Raw genomic sequence first — 14737 nt, 5'->3', positions numbered from 1 at the left:
ATTTCCAGGAAATATATCCATCAATGGTGGCTATCAAAATATAGACCAGCAGAGACTGCTACATACAAGGGCTCCCAAATTGCTGGTGAAAACACAGTTTAAATTCTGCATAGCAGTCAACAAAATGGAAATTAGAAGAAATGTCCACTGCAGTGGCGCTTATCATAGAGACAAAGGTGCTATGGGACAGGAATGAAGCCCTGCAAGGCTCAGACAAGAAAGGTGTCATCATGCCCATATAAGCCAAAGGATGATGTACCCAGTAAGTGGTCTGGATTGTTCATAGAAGCAGCAGACAAGGCATCAGGTTGGCAGACAGTGTAAAGACAAGGCGGAACACCAGAAGGTCCTCCCGGCTGTTATGGCCAAATTTAATAGAAAAATTGTTGTTTTTAATGTGGCAAAAATGGGTATGAGGCTAACAAAAAGTCCCAGGACCTTCAATGAAACATGAAAAATAACAATTCAAAACCAACAAAAAATGTGTAGGTCCAGAAGGTAACAAAACATCTATAGTGGGATTAGGGACACTCTGTACAGATTATGTAATAAAGATCCTACACTTGAGAATATGGGCACCCTTGGACCCTAAAAAGCATGAATCCACAGAAAAGTGACTAAGAAAGAACAAACATCATGCAAACTGAGCTCAGGAAGCAAGACTCCTCTTCCCAGTCACCTGGGTGACTTAGATCCCTAAAAAGAGAGTTCATTATACTTTTAACAATGCATCGGGTCCTTCAGTGCTTTTGATTTCAGTGTGAGATTTGATTACATCATGACCTGATGTGGTTGGTGGATTGGGGTCATTCTCTTTGATCATTTCAACTCACAGATTTAAAAGGGGGAGCACTTGGTGAAAAGACCCCTTGCCATCACAAGATACACCCAGAACACTCTGATGGTAGATCTACCCCTGTGAGAAAGCCACAATATAGGAAAAAGTCTCATCATCTGAAACTGTCTCTCCAGGTAAGGGTCAGTCTGTACTTCTTTGTGCCAGGCTACAGATTCTAGCTCCTGTTACCCACCCAAGGCCTTTCACACATCAGACCTCTACAGTAAGAGAGAGACCACCCGTGATCAAGACATTCATTTCGTAACCCCTCCTTAGTGTAGAGGTGATGCCAGCTATATTTAGCTGGTACTTTTCCACCTCCCGCACCATCTCATGCCCTCCTTCTGTGTCAGAGAGGTAATGTTCTAAATTCTCAAAGGCTCCATTGCCAGGATCTAATCGATTTCGGTCGTTTTTTGCCTATACCTTCCAATAAACTGTGAATTGTGTGAAATTGTGAAGTGGCACCACAATCACTTTTCTCCCTTCATCTTGCAGTTGGTGAGCCAACAAGACAGCTTCATATTTTGGACTAAGCCCATGCAGGGTATGTAGGTTATCAAGCCACAAGGCACTTGCTGGCAAACACCACTTCTAGGGCTGGCTGAAGGGTAGGGTATCCCAGTCAGGGTACACAAGTCAAAAGACACACTTAAATAAAAAGCCTTAGGGAAAAAGATCAAGCTGGGGCAGGCCCTCAGATAACAAATATAATCTGGTCCAAATATCCACTTTGAGGCCTGCTGCAGAATCATTGATCCAAAGAGTGTCTCTGCAGATTAAATCTGCTCAAAGACATCTACAATAAAGATGATGTCTCACCATGCACATAATACACTGCTTCATTGAATCTGCATCATGTTGTGAAGGGTGAACAAAGAGAGCAAATCATTGCATCATCCCATAATACAACACAGCCAGCATTGTGTCTGCAGCACTGTACACAGTCAAGGGCAGGCATGCAGGAATAGGCTGAATCAGCAAACTGACTTAAGTGACTGATGGCTTAGTCAGGTTCAGTATGACATAAGTCTTATAGCCCTGCATCACTGGAGTAAATAACACTAACTGTCAGACACAGTGACATTCATTTCAGCAAACTTGAAGTAAATGTGACTGGAAACCACAAAAGGGTAGTAGTGGTTAAAGGAAAATACCAGCCATACATGTTAGTTTGATTGGCTCATTCCTAGGATCAAATACTACATCGGCACAAGCTTTGGAGTTCCCAATAGTAGATGAATGTATAAAGTTTATATGCTGTATGTGTGTGTGTGTCTTTAAAAAAGGTTGACGTACAGCACTATGCCAGTTTGCCTTCTGTGTGTCGTGTTTATAGAGTGGATTTATAAAGACAGTTGTCACTCAGACCTGTTACACATTTAGAAATTTAAAAGTATGCTAAAAGTAAAAATCAATTAAACATTATTCTGTATAGTTACTTATACATATCACACACTCATAGGTTGCTATATGAATTATTCATGAATACATTTTAAAATAAAGCACTTTTGAGAATTTTTTCTATAATTAAATGAAGAATATAAACTACCATATATCCATCCATCCATCCATTTTCCAACCCGCTGAATCCGAACACAGGGTCACAGGGGTCTGCTGGAGCCAATCCCAGCCAACACAGGGCACAAAGCAGGAACCAATCCCGGGCAGGGTGCCAACCCACCGCAGGACACACACAAACACACCAAGCACACACTAGGGACAATTTAGAATCGCCAATCCACCTAACCTGCATGTCTTTGGACTGTGGGAGGAAACTGGAGCGCCTGGAGGAAACCCATGCAGACACAGGGAGAACATGCAAACTCCACGCAGGGAGGACCCAGGAAGCGAACCCAGGTCTCCACTGCGCCACCCACTACCGTATATACTCCTGGATAAGTTCTCCCATGGGTAAGTCGGGACGTGATTTTACCGTATCATTTCTGGTATTTTATAGTGTTGCATGTATAAGTCGAATGTGGAAAACTCACGCTATTGGTACAAGGGATTGTGATATGCTAACATCCACCTGAGAGAGTAACCACGCACACTGCCTTTTTTTTCTATGTGAGCGCTGTAATGCGCTGTATCAGCGTGTGCTCCTAGCTTCTCTCTATCTCTCTCTCTATTGTGCCTACGTGACTACACAGTAATACCCAAACTATTCTGAAGCAATGTTTGCACTGATTTGTGTTTTTTGTATCTCACACCCTCATACACCTTTATCGTAAGAGCATCCCTTATCTACAATGTAGTGTTCAATCAGAAGAAAATATGAAGCTGGTTTTAAATTAAACGTCGTTGAAGTAGCGAAAGAAATTGGTGACTGCACTGCCGCAACAAAATTCAATGCGTCTGAGAAACTGACGTGAGGTTGAAGGAGGCAAGGAGATGTTAAAAAAAACATTAAGTGTCGCATTTTTGAATGGGTATACAAGTCGGGGTCTGATTTAATAAATGTTTTTTCAGATTTCAAGACCCGACTTATAAGTGAGTATATATATGGTACTTATGAAATTCTGTGGCTTTGTTTACACACTGTTTTTTGAGCTGGTGTTTTTCTTGTTTACAAAATGGTGCACCATAATGACATCTTGTCAGCTGCAGCGTGCGTGCATACATAGGGGAGATGAGTGTGCATGTGTCCTGTTGTGTTTAGGGGTCTTCATATGATGTTGCATTAAAAGAATTTGAAGGGCTCAAGCAGGATGCTAGTGTAATTAACACTAGAACAGAGAATCAAATATATTTTTGTGACAGAGTAATGAATTATTGATATTATGGATGTTTTATACATATACTTTTATTCAGTTCAGGGCTTTTTGGTCTAAAATTATATTTTTATAGTCTTTGACAAAGTTTATTTTTGGTAATTGTTTCATCACGGTAGGGTCCTAGGTGACCTTATTTTCCCTTTTAGACTCTGTTATGTAGACTATAACAGAATGCCCCAAATCCAATACTCTTACCACACTGTCAGGCCTGACTGCTCTTGTAGTTCACTACTTTTCTATTTCTTTTACATTTGTCACTCAAGGCAATCAGATAGAATACTACAACAATTAGGAGAAAAGGTTACACAAATTTTTATGCATAATAGATAATTAATAACATCATTGCCTGGCTAAGTTATTTTAAGACAGAACTATCTACTGTAAATTCCATAAATGGTGTTTCTTAAAATGTACAACAAATTAAATTATTTTAAAGTATTTCAGGGCTCTCCAAATCCAGGAGAAGGCAGTGTCCTTAAAACTCACTATAGTAAAAAAGGTCACATTTTGGGTTCCCATGTAGTCAAGTGTCTCTTCCTGACAAAGTGAAAATAAATTTGAGATTGGACCAAAGCTATGGAATTATACAAACAACAATTACAGATATTGAGCTTTTATATTAGATATACCCATAAAAGTAAGGAGCAAGTTTGTTAGTAAAATAATAAAAACCATCAATAAGCTACTAGTTGGCTCACTGTCTTATGTTGGTTAGTCATTGGCCTAGCATTGTCCAGCATGGCCCTTGCCCCAGCATGCTGTCTGCTTAGGTGAAACAGAGAATTTGAATGATAGCCTCTGTCTTCAGAAGGACCTAAGAGTCAGTAAACAGGCAGCAGCCTTTGCATGAAGTTCAATAGGACTGATCACCAGCAGTAAAATTCCATTTAAAAATTGAAATGTTTTAGAACAGAAAAAACCCACAGCTTTCTTTTTACTTCCAAACATCCACCTACCTGTTTCTGTATCGACTTTTTTCTAGGGAGGTAAGGTGAATCCCTGCGGCACTGGCACCAGAAACAAAGTGTATTTTATAATGAATGACGAGAATAGACAAGATGTGCCACCAATCAGAATGAGGTAGAAAGTAATTAATATATGGACTCTGAAACAAAATGAAAGTATAAGAAAACAAAGAATGCCAGTGTATATACACCCTACGATTAAATATTAATATGTATGACAAGAAATTTACTAGCTGTCATATATTTGAGGGAAGACAGAAGTGGAAACCTACCTGACAGAAAATCATTAATGACCTAAAGCCACATTTGCTGTTTGTAGAATAAATCCTTACACTTACCCAAACAGTACCACAGCCCTCTAAATTAGAGGTGGATGTCTTGCATCAGGTTTTCTGAGAACAGTATTAGATTTATTCTGTGAAATTTCATTTCTACATCATCTTTGCTGTTCTATTGAATTTACTGCCTGTTGTGTACAATATATGAAATATCTCATTTTATACTCTTCTAGTGTGAATACCTCTACTGTGTGTCATATAAATTCTCTGTACTTTAGATTTTATGAATGGAGGCTGCCAGGCAGCAAAAGCACCACCAAGATGGCACATGACAGCCATAAACCCCTCAGAAGGTTTCCAAGGGAGAAGGGAAAGGTACTACTTGGCAATGCCCTATTTGTGTGTATTTGGAGCCCAAGAATGGCAGCAGGCAGGGACAGTGGCAGAACTCAAAGTAAGACACACCCTGAGTGGAGACTGTGACAGGCCCATCACAGGGTTTGGATTGTTATTGATATATATATATATATATATATATATATATATATAACTATTTGTAGCCTTACTTTCCTGTTGTAAATAGTTACAAGGTACTTACCTTGGTAATATGGGGTTGAGCAAAACAGGCTGCACATGAATATGTGCCAGAGGAACTCATGGGACTTGGGTTGCTGATAATGAATAAAGACAAAGAGAAAGGCACTACGAAAGACTGATTGCTGGAATGTCAGAAAACCATAAGGGAGTTAAAGGTCCCAAGGAAAGCAGTGTAGGATTACTCACAGGAGTTGGGTGATGATTCTTGTATCATGCACATGTAAATTTGAATCATCACCATATAGAATTCCTGCAGGAGTAACCATGAAAAACAGCAAGCATCATGAAAGACTGCTGTTGACTTATGGCTGCAGAAGACTGCTTTCAAGTCCAGGTCTAGTTGTAAAATTTCAGCCAGGATTCCTTCACTAAATAGAGTTGAAATGTTGTACTTATGCCTATTTTGTTCATTGTTTATGTTAACATTGGTGATTGTTTAGTTTATGTTTATGCATTTTTTATTACGTGCTATGTGTTTTGAGGGTGGTCTACCAATAGGCGTGGCCACCTGCCTGTCACTATCAAGGGACTGCCCTGAACTGTATAAAGGTGGCGACAGCCCACGGTCCCTTGCGGTTCATTTTGGATGCACTTGGTAGTTGGTGAGTGGATTGCCTTGTGTTTTCAGACAAGTCCTTTTTGCCCTGTGTACTTCACAGAGCTTACTATTTTGAAGAACAAATCTTTTTATTCATAAAAATCCTGTGTTTTTGCCCTTACTGCTAGCTGGGGTTTGATGGTAATTCCTCTCCTAGTGGTCATTTTGAGTAATTATTGGAATTTTCATGATTTAAGACTAACAAGTTTATAACACTAGTCATTTTCGGTGTAGAATATGGTCATTCCTCAGATGTGTTTGTGGATTTTTCTTTCGCCTTCCAAAGATGTTAGGTCGTCTAACGTCTCTACATTTGGCCTCATATCTCTTATCTACCCTGAGATGAACTGCAGCTCATCCACATTTGGTTCATTTCCTAACACCCGAATCAGCTTGAATAGGCATCAACATCCCACAATCATGAGTTGGACTTTAGTTGATCTAAACATAGCTGGATGATTATTATTTCATTCATGTTCTTTTAAAAGCTACAAGAGACATGTGAAAAAAGCACATGCTATCCAAATATAGACATTGACAAATAATCCTGTTAAATTAATGGTGTTCCTTATGAAAAGTACGAGTTTCCAAACAGTTTGATAGATCTGCAGAATATATCAGATTCATATCTGTTAAATGAAGCAACACAATAACAACGAGGAGGCCTGAAAAGCATGTCCGCTGCTGTTTTAAAATATACCAGTGTTGATTTAATGATGAATGTTTGACAGGTCAGGGCTTTGGGCTATAAACCACAAGGTTAGTAATTCAGTTCCATGCCACTTAGTGACCTTGAATAAATCACTAAATCTGCCAGCTGGCCATCTGTAGAAATAAGGAAGCCGTTATCTATATATTTGTAATGTGTTCTTCACTTTGAATAAAGTAATTTTAAACACAACCAGTCTGTTACTGTATGTTTCTGCTAAAGTTGCGTCTTTGGCTCAAATTTAAATCTTGCTTGTTTCAGATTTTTGTTGTTTTTTAAATATAGTTTTGCATATTGTGTTATTAATTCTGTTTTGTGTATTTTATTTGTTTGCTGCTTTGCTGTTTATTAATTCTTTTTCAGTTTTGCATTATGTCAAGTTACAGTGTTTTAGTTTTGCTCATCTGCCCTGTCTCCATTATGCTGAGTCAAAGGAGTTGGGGCCGTGTGTTTATGCAGCTTGCACAACTGGTACTGTTATGATTTGCATGTTTCATAAATTGGTTGTGCTCTTAGTAAGCTGTATCCTGAAACTATTTACACAGAGTTAGGATTTTTCAAACCAGGGGTTTTAGATATGTCCTTATTTTGCATCCAGAAAGTGAGATTTAAAAGATGAATTACTGTACTGACAGAGATCCTCACCAGGGGCATCATATATAAATGGTGTGTATGCACAAAAATGTTGCATACGCCCGTTTCCACATTCACATCGCGATGTATAAAAACTAAACTTGGCATAAAGCCAAGCACATTTTTACACCAGCTCAATGCCTTGCATACTCAAGTTCTCTGCTTGGTTTTGCAAACTGGTGGCACCCAGTGTCAAAGCAGTGCACTGTTCCTGTGTAGTTTCCCTTTATTTATTAGATTCACATCACTGACGGTGGCTTTATCAAATACCCTGAAATTAACTGCATATCGTTTTTTAGTTCAAGGCATCTGATTGTAATCAAGCTGTAACCATATAATGGTCCGCTGAATGGCCAAACTATTCCAAATACCATAGACACTTTACCATTGTTACTATCAGTGTAGCACTCGGAAAGCTCTATGGCAGATTGTGTAGAAAAGAGCGGGGAGAAATATCTGGGTACAACATCTAGCACACGCTGCCTCAGCACAGTCTATTTGAACTTCTCCCATTCAGCAAACACTTTAGAGCCTTTCCTGTACGGACCTTGTGGTTCAGAAACAGTTTCATCCCAAGAGCTATAAACGCACTCAATCAATCCATCAAGTGCCCCCGGTAGAACTGTTTTTACTTTAAGTACAATTGCCTCACTGTAAACTTGCATTACAGTTGTAATATTGCACAACCTGAGCCACTTATGCTTTCATATTGTATATTTTTCACACTTTTTTATCCTATTATTATTATTATTATTATTGTTATTTTACCATTTCATAGGAAAAAAAGTTTATGGAGGATTTGCATATTAAATCTCATTGTACCATGCAATAACAATAAAAGAATTCAATTCAATTGAGAGCATGTATTTACAGATAATGATGACTGGCTTCTAAGTCGATTTAGATTTCCAGGTGCTATCTTGATATTTTAAAGATGAAATGCATTAAAGCATATATACTGTATTACATTATACAGATACATTTTTAACTTCATTTGAATAATGTATATTAATGATTAAACATGTGAGCAGCAGTAGCGTTGAGCTGGTGCCCTGTTCAGGGATTGTTCCTGCCTCGCGTTGTATACTTGCTGGGGCTGGTGCGACCCTGGATGGATAGATGGATGGAATAATTAAACATGTACTATGAAGATATTTCAATGTTCCTTAAAAGTTTTGAAGAATTGGAGTTCTAAGCTTACAGATGGCTTAACATCTATTATAGAGCTGATTGTGTGGCGACTGGTTACTTGGAGAAAGAAAAGGAAGGACAGGAATCGGGGGTTAGTACATTTGAAAGAGACAGTACTGCTGCAATAAATTATTTTATTGAGGGTTGTGCATGGGGCATCAAGCATCTTCTGGGAGGCAGGAACAATCTCTGGAAAGGGCGCCATCTCGTGGCTACCACTGCGCCAACGTGCCTCAATGTTTTATACATGCTTTAATTGCTATCATCATGAAAATTATGTCAAGTATACATCTTAGTATTTAAATTGTTCAGAGAGCTGTAATATCACAAATGTAATGTATTCTGTGTCGTGTCGGAGAGAAAGCACATTTAAGAAGCACATATTGATTCACACACGTAAGAGTATGTAAAATACAAAGCATTTAACATGCTACTTTAGTTACGATGGGATTTGAGAAACTATTAAATTAAACAATTTTAAGATGAAGTTTATGATGTTCCACTTTAATGACAAAGTAAACTATGTGATTAAAGTGGAAATTTCAACCTTTTTTTCACACTGTGTCCCAGTATTTTTCTTTTCTCTGTACCCTAATACTCTTCCATATGACACTCAGACAGTGAGCTACGACTTGCCTTTTCAAGGCAACTTTGATATCTGACCACTTCTTATTTATTTTGGGCACTGTGCGACTTTCTGAACTTGAACTTTCGAGTTTCTCCGCCACTCTGTTACTCGATCAGCTTCCTTTTGTTGTTTATATCACTGCTTAAACCAAAAAATTATACGTTTTTCCTTGCCTATACTTGGTATTCACTGAAATTCTTCTTTTCCCCGTGCTTTTGCTATTGTCTTTTCACAGAACGCAAAACATAAGGGGCTATTTATATTGATTTGCATATTCAAAGAGGTGTAATTCTGAGAGGAGTCGGGGTGGAGCGACAGGCGCGTGCAAGACTGTTACTTTTCACACTGACTGGGATTTATGGAGAAGAAGAACGAGGAAGTTGGTGTACGCACAGATTTATCCATCCGGATTTTTTTGTGGGCATGCACATTTCCACTTTTGTCCGCCATGTTTTAGTGTGAATTTTACGCACAGCGTTATGTATGAGGCCCCAGGAGAGGTGGTTTCAGATGATGAGATGAGATTATTTTACTGTCTTTTTTGGAACACCACTTTGATTATCACAGGCACTGCCATTTTATTGAGTAGTTGTTGCTGTGTTGCTAGAGAAACAACCCAGTTGGGACACCACAGATTGGTAAGTATAAAGATCATGATGAGCACTTTTATATTGTGAAGAGGGGGGCGGAACGTACCCTTAGAAACCCCCTCTTTAACAGTGATACAATGGGAAACAAATAGAGTTTTTTACCTCCTCTTTGCTCAGTTAGCTGCCAGCTTGCTGCTACTGCTGTGCCGCATGATCTGCATCTTGCGCAGCACTTTGAACATTTAAAAGCCTGTACAGCAGCTGTCCTTTTGTCTTATTGCCTTGTCTCTCATCTCCCCCAGACATCTTCTGCTTTATTTGTAAACAGCATAATAAAGCATCAAGAATAAAGCAGAGGATGTCTGGGGGAGAAGAGAGATAAGGCCATGAGGAATGGACAGGGCTCCGGACAAAAGCTCACAGGCCGAGCTTTGCGGATTGGGTAATTTCGTTGCAAGACAGGATTTCTAAACTTTCTTCTATTGCTGTGGAGCATCAGCAACGTGACCAAGAAACCCAGAAACGTCTATACGATAGACGCTGTAAGCTCTGTGAATTCATACCTGGTTATTGTGTTTTGGTTCTGAATCCATCTGACCCGCACAAGTTCCTAGCAAAATGGCAGGGTCCTACCATTATTGAGGAGCGTATGGGGCCATTGAATTACAAGTTCAGAATATCGGGCCGGTACAAACCATTCCAGATTTTACATGTTAATCTCTTGAAGGAGTGGCCTGACCCGCAGGGGTTTTGCGCTTCCTTGGTTGCTTTCTCTCAGACCGATGTTGCCATTGGTGACGATTTCACTTACTCACAAAAGACAGAGTTGTTATCTTTGATTGAATGAAACACTGATGTTTATCCGCCCTGCTGGGCTTGACTCACCTTGCAGAACATAAAATCACTACTGATCCCGGTGTTAGGGTGTGAATGCGCCCATTTCAGAATATTGTGCACAAAGACGTCAAACAGAACCTTTCATTGTGTGTTATTCGTGATAGTAAGAGCAAATGCTGCAGTCCCATTGTATTAGTCCCAAATCTGGATGGTTCGGTTTGGATTTGTATCGATTTCAGATGCTTGAATAAGGTCTCCAAATCTGATGCTTACCCAATGCCCTCTGTTGATGAATTGTGGGAAAAGCTGAGTCAGGCCTCATATATCTTCACACTGGATCTCACGAAGGGTTGCTGGCAGGTGCCTCTTGAGGGTGACAGTTGTGAGAAAACAGCATTTGTAACTCCTGATGGTCTTTATAAATTTACTAGAATTCCCTTTGGTCTTCATGGAGCGTCTCTGACTTTCCAGCATATGATGGATAAGATCTTGCATCCTCATTCTGAATACTCCGGGGCATATCTTGATGATGTTGTAATTTTCAGTAATGATTGGCATACACACTTAATACGACTTCAGGCTGTTCTTGATAGCTTGAGACAGACTGGTTTGACCACTAACCCTAAGAAATGTAGGTTGGATATGTCTGAGACTTATTTTTTGGGTTATTCAATGGACAGGAGTTTGATCCGCCCCCCAACTTAGAAAGTGGATGAGGTGCTTGCTTACTTGTGACCAGAAATGCAGAAACAGGTTTGTGCTTTTATGGGGCTTGCCGGTTATTATAGAAGATTCATCCCTGATTTTGCAAATAGGGCTGCTTCTCTTTCCGATCTTACAAGAGGCAGAAAGAACCGCCCTGTTTTTATGGACAGATGATTGTGAACGATCCTTTTGTGATTTGAAAACTGCTTTGTCTTCTTACCCAGTTTTGCGGAATCCCAACTTCTCTAAGGATTTTGTTCTACAGACAGACGCTTGTGCATTTGGTTTAGGCCCTGTCCTGTCTCAGGTTTTTGATAGTGAAGAGCACCCTATCACATTTTTAAGTAGAAAATTGCTTCCTCTGGAACACGATTATTCGACAATTGAGAAAGAATGTTTGGCGATTAAATGGGCTGTAAATATGCTCTGTTATTATTTATGGAGTTGTAATTTTACATTGGTGACTGATCATACTCATTTCAATGGCTATACCATCAGAAAGATATGAACTCTCGTCTCACGAGATGATTCTTGAGCTTGCAACCGTATAGTTTTACTGTCATTCATCAACGCGGCTCTGTGCACATTAATGCAGATGTCCTGAACGTGGTTTGGAGAATCGCTTAATTCATAAGGATGTGAATAAAGCTGAGGGAGGGGGTGTGAAGAGGGGGGATGAACGCACCCCTAGAAGACGCGGTCGCTCCTCCGAAACCCCCTCTTAAACGGTGATACAATGGGCAACAAACACATTTTTTTTACCTCCTCTTTGCTCGATTATCTGCTGGCTTGCTGCTGCGCTGCGTGATCTGCATCTTGCGCAGCACTTCGAACATTTAAAAGCCTGTACAGCAGCTGTCCTTTTGTCTTATTGCCTTGTCTCTCTTCTTCCCCAGACATCCCCTGCTTTATTCTTTATGCTTTATTATGCTGTTTACGAATAAAGTTTATGTTTCTTGAAAACCCTGAATGAATCTTTGCAACTGTGTGACACAAGCCTGCCAATATTTATCCGAGTTTGTGGATAAAAATTAAACACAGAATTTGGTGGGTGTTTATTTTGTCTTAGCTATCATGGCTAAAATTTTAATGCTACAGATTTTTGACATTAATCTAATGTTTTGTTTTGATGATCTGGTTGGTGACTACCGGGTTATGAATGTCAACTGACCCTTGATTCATGTCTTATCTCCTGGTTAATTTTTTAAAAAAACTGATAACTTTTTCATTCTGTCCAGGTCTGATGGAGCTTCAGCATTGTGTTTTTGGCTTTGATTCTTGTCTTTTGGGTACAATTTGGTAACGCAGATAACCAGGAAGTTGTAAAAAAAGACCACAAGATGGAAGAACATTGAAAGAAAGTTTAGAAACAGGCTAGAGTCATGCACCAGGAATTTGTAAACCAAAAATTAATCTCAAAATTGATATGCTAGAATTTGTTGCCAAATAATGAAAGAAAACTCTTAAAAATATTTACACAGCTACTGCAAATCCAGATATTTGGACAGTGAAAAGTGGCCAAAGCTGATAGTTACACTGTCACATTGTGAAGCAGTAGAATTGCACAGATAGGAAGAAATTACAAATGGCAAGGGCACTGCCAAGATAAGACAAGGAAGGCCAATGACACTTCTCCACAGGTAATGAACTGGTCTATGCTGTGATGGTGGGAGAAGTAGAAAAGAGGCAGTTTAAACCTCCTGATGCTAGACTTTGTCTTTGTTACTACTATAAATATGAAAAGTGAAAGATACAAACTTAAGATCAATTTTCAGAGGTCCTGTAATAAGGTTCTTTTATGATAGCTATTTATTGTATCCATATCTGTATGAAAAATACAAATTATCTTATGCACTAAATAGTTTCCTACAAAACACCTGAAAATTAGAGATAAGCAATCTTTGCTGTCAATCAAATGCACAAAAGTTCTTGGACAGAGAGAGCTGTAAATTCAGACACTGAGGTGACAGTTAAACACACAACAGTAGCAGATCAGAGTGCCTTAATTTATTTGTTGATTAATTCAAAGCAGATTTTATGCACTCCCATTCCTAACAAATTAGATTTAGTACCTTTCAGTACTTCTTTAGGTCATATTCTCATAATTTAGTAATTTTATTCTGAAGTTAGGTATCATACATAAATATGGATTTAAAATTAGACAGTGCTCAATGGATTATAAGCCTAAGCAGCATTCATTTAAGGGCCTGAAAGCACATCCGCTGCTCATCAAATGAATTCAGCTCTGGCAATGTGCTTTATAATTTCTTGAGGACTAATGTAATAGCACTTAACACTGAAGCTCTTTATTAAAAGACGCAGTCACGCCATTATTAGCTTTTCATTTTCTACTCCCATCCTCCACACCACATTTCTGCTGTTGTGTTGATCTTACTGTGGGCACTAAAACAAATGTTACTTATTTTCAACTTCAAAATTTAGTACACAAACCATTCCTTTTCAAAAATGTATTTATTATAAACTTCTTTTCTATTGAAAATGAATTATATCTGATACACATATTCATGAGGAATCTAATGAATTTCCTTTGATTGTTTTTGTAATCTCAGTTACACAGGTGACATCTTTATAGTTTTTAATTATTTGTTCATGTTGATTAAAATATTACATCATTCAATTACTTAGTTGCCTCAATTAGCATCAGCATCAGTCAACTACAATTCTGATCCTTAATAATATTATTTATAATAACTTAGATCATTAAGTCCTTAAAATATCCATCCAATGACTAAACCCCCTTTAATCTAAATAAGTGTGGTGAAGATCCTGATCTCATTCCACCAGCTCATGATGCAAGGGTAGACTCAGTCTCAGATGTTGTGCCAGTCCATGGCTCTCATGTTCACTCATATGTTAAATTTGACATTTAACCTAATCTTCATACCTTCAGGAGTTGGAAGAAAAAACACACTTCAATTGGGTTCTTTGAATACAGATATTATGTGGATGTACCCTGCAGTAGACTGGTGCCCTATCTAGGGTTAATTCCTGTTTGGCCATTCAGGGAAGGTTGTGTCATTTACATTTATTTATTTAGCCAACACTTTTATGCAAAGTCTCCAGTGCAGTATACACATGTTCTAGTGTTTCCAAATTTCTACAGTTGGATTATTTGCTCAGAGCCACACATTCAGTCAAAGGAGGGGATTTTGCTAATAGACTCAATTTTAACAGTCAAATGGATTTTCTACTAGGCCACTTTACCTTTAAAAAAAGTTACCAGAGGAGGTGAGGACTGAACCCCATATTGGTCTCTTCCAGCCAACACTTTAGCAATAAGCTGCGGCAAATCCTCCATAAAGACCCTGTGTGAGTGCTACTATATGCAATGCTCAGTCAGCATAAGGACACTATATAATGTAAAATGAAT

The sequence above is a fragment of the Erpetoichthys calabaricus genome, chromosome 17 (assembly GCF_900747795.2).
Source record: "Erpetoichthys calabaricus chromosome 17, fErpCal1.3, whole genome shotgun sequence".
Lineage (NCBI taxonomy): Eukaryota > Metazoa > Chordata > Cladistia > Polypteriformes > Polypteridae > Erpetoichthys > Erpetoichthys calabaricus.
The sequence above is the reverse complement of the archived record's forward strand: the minus strand, read 5'-3'. Positions refer to the sequence as shown.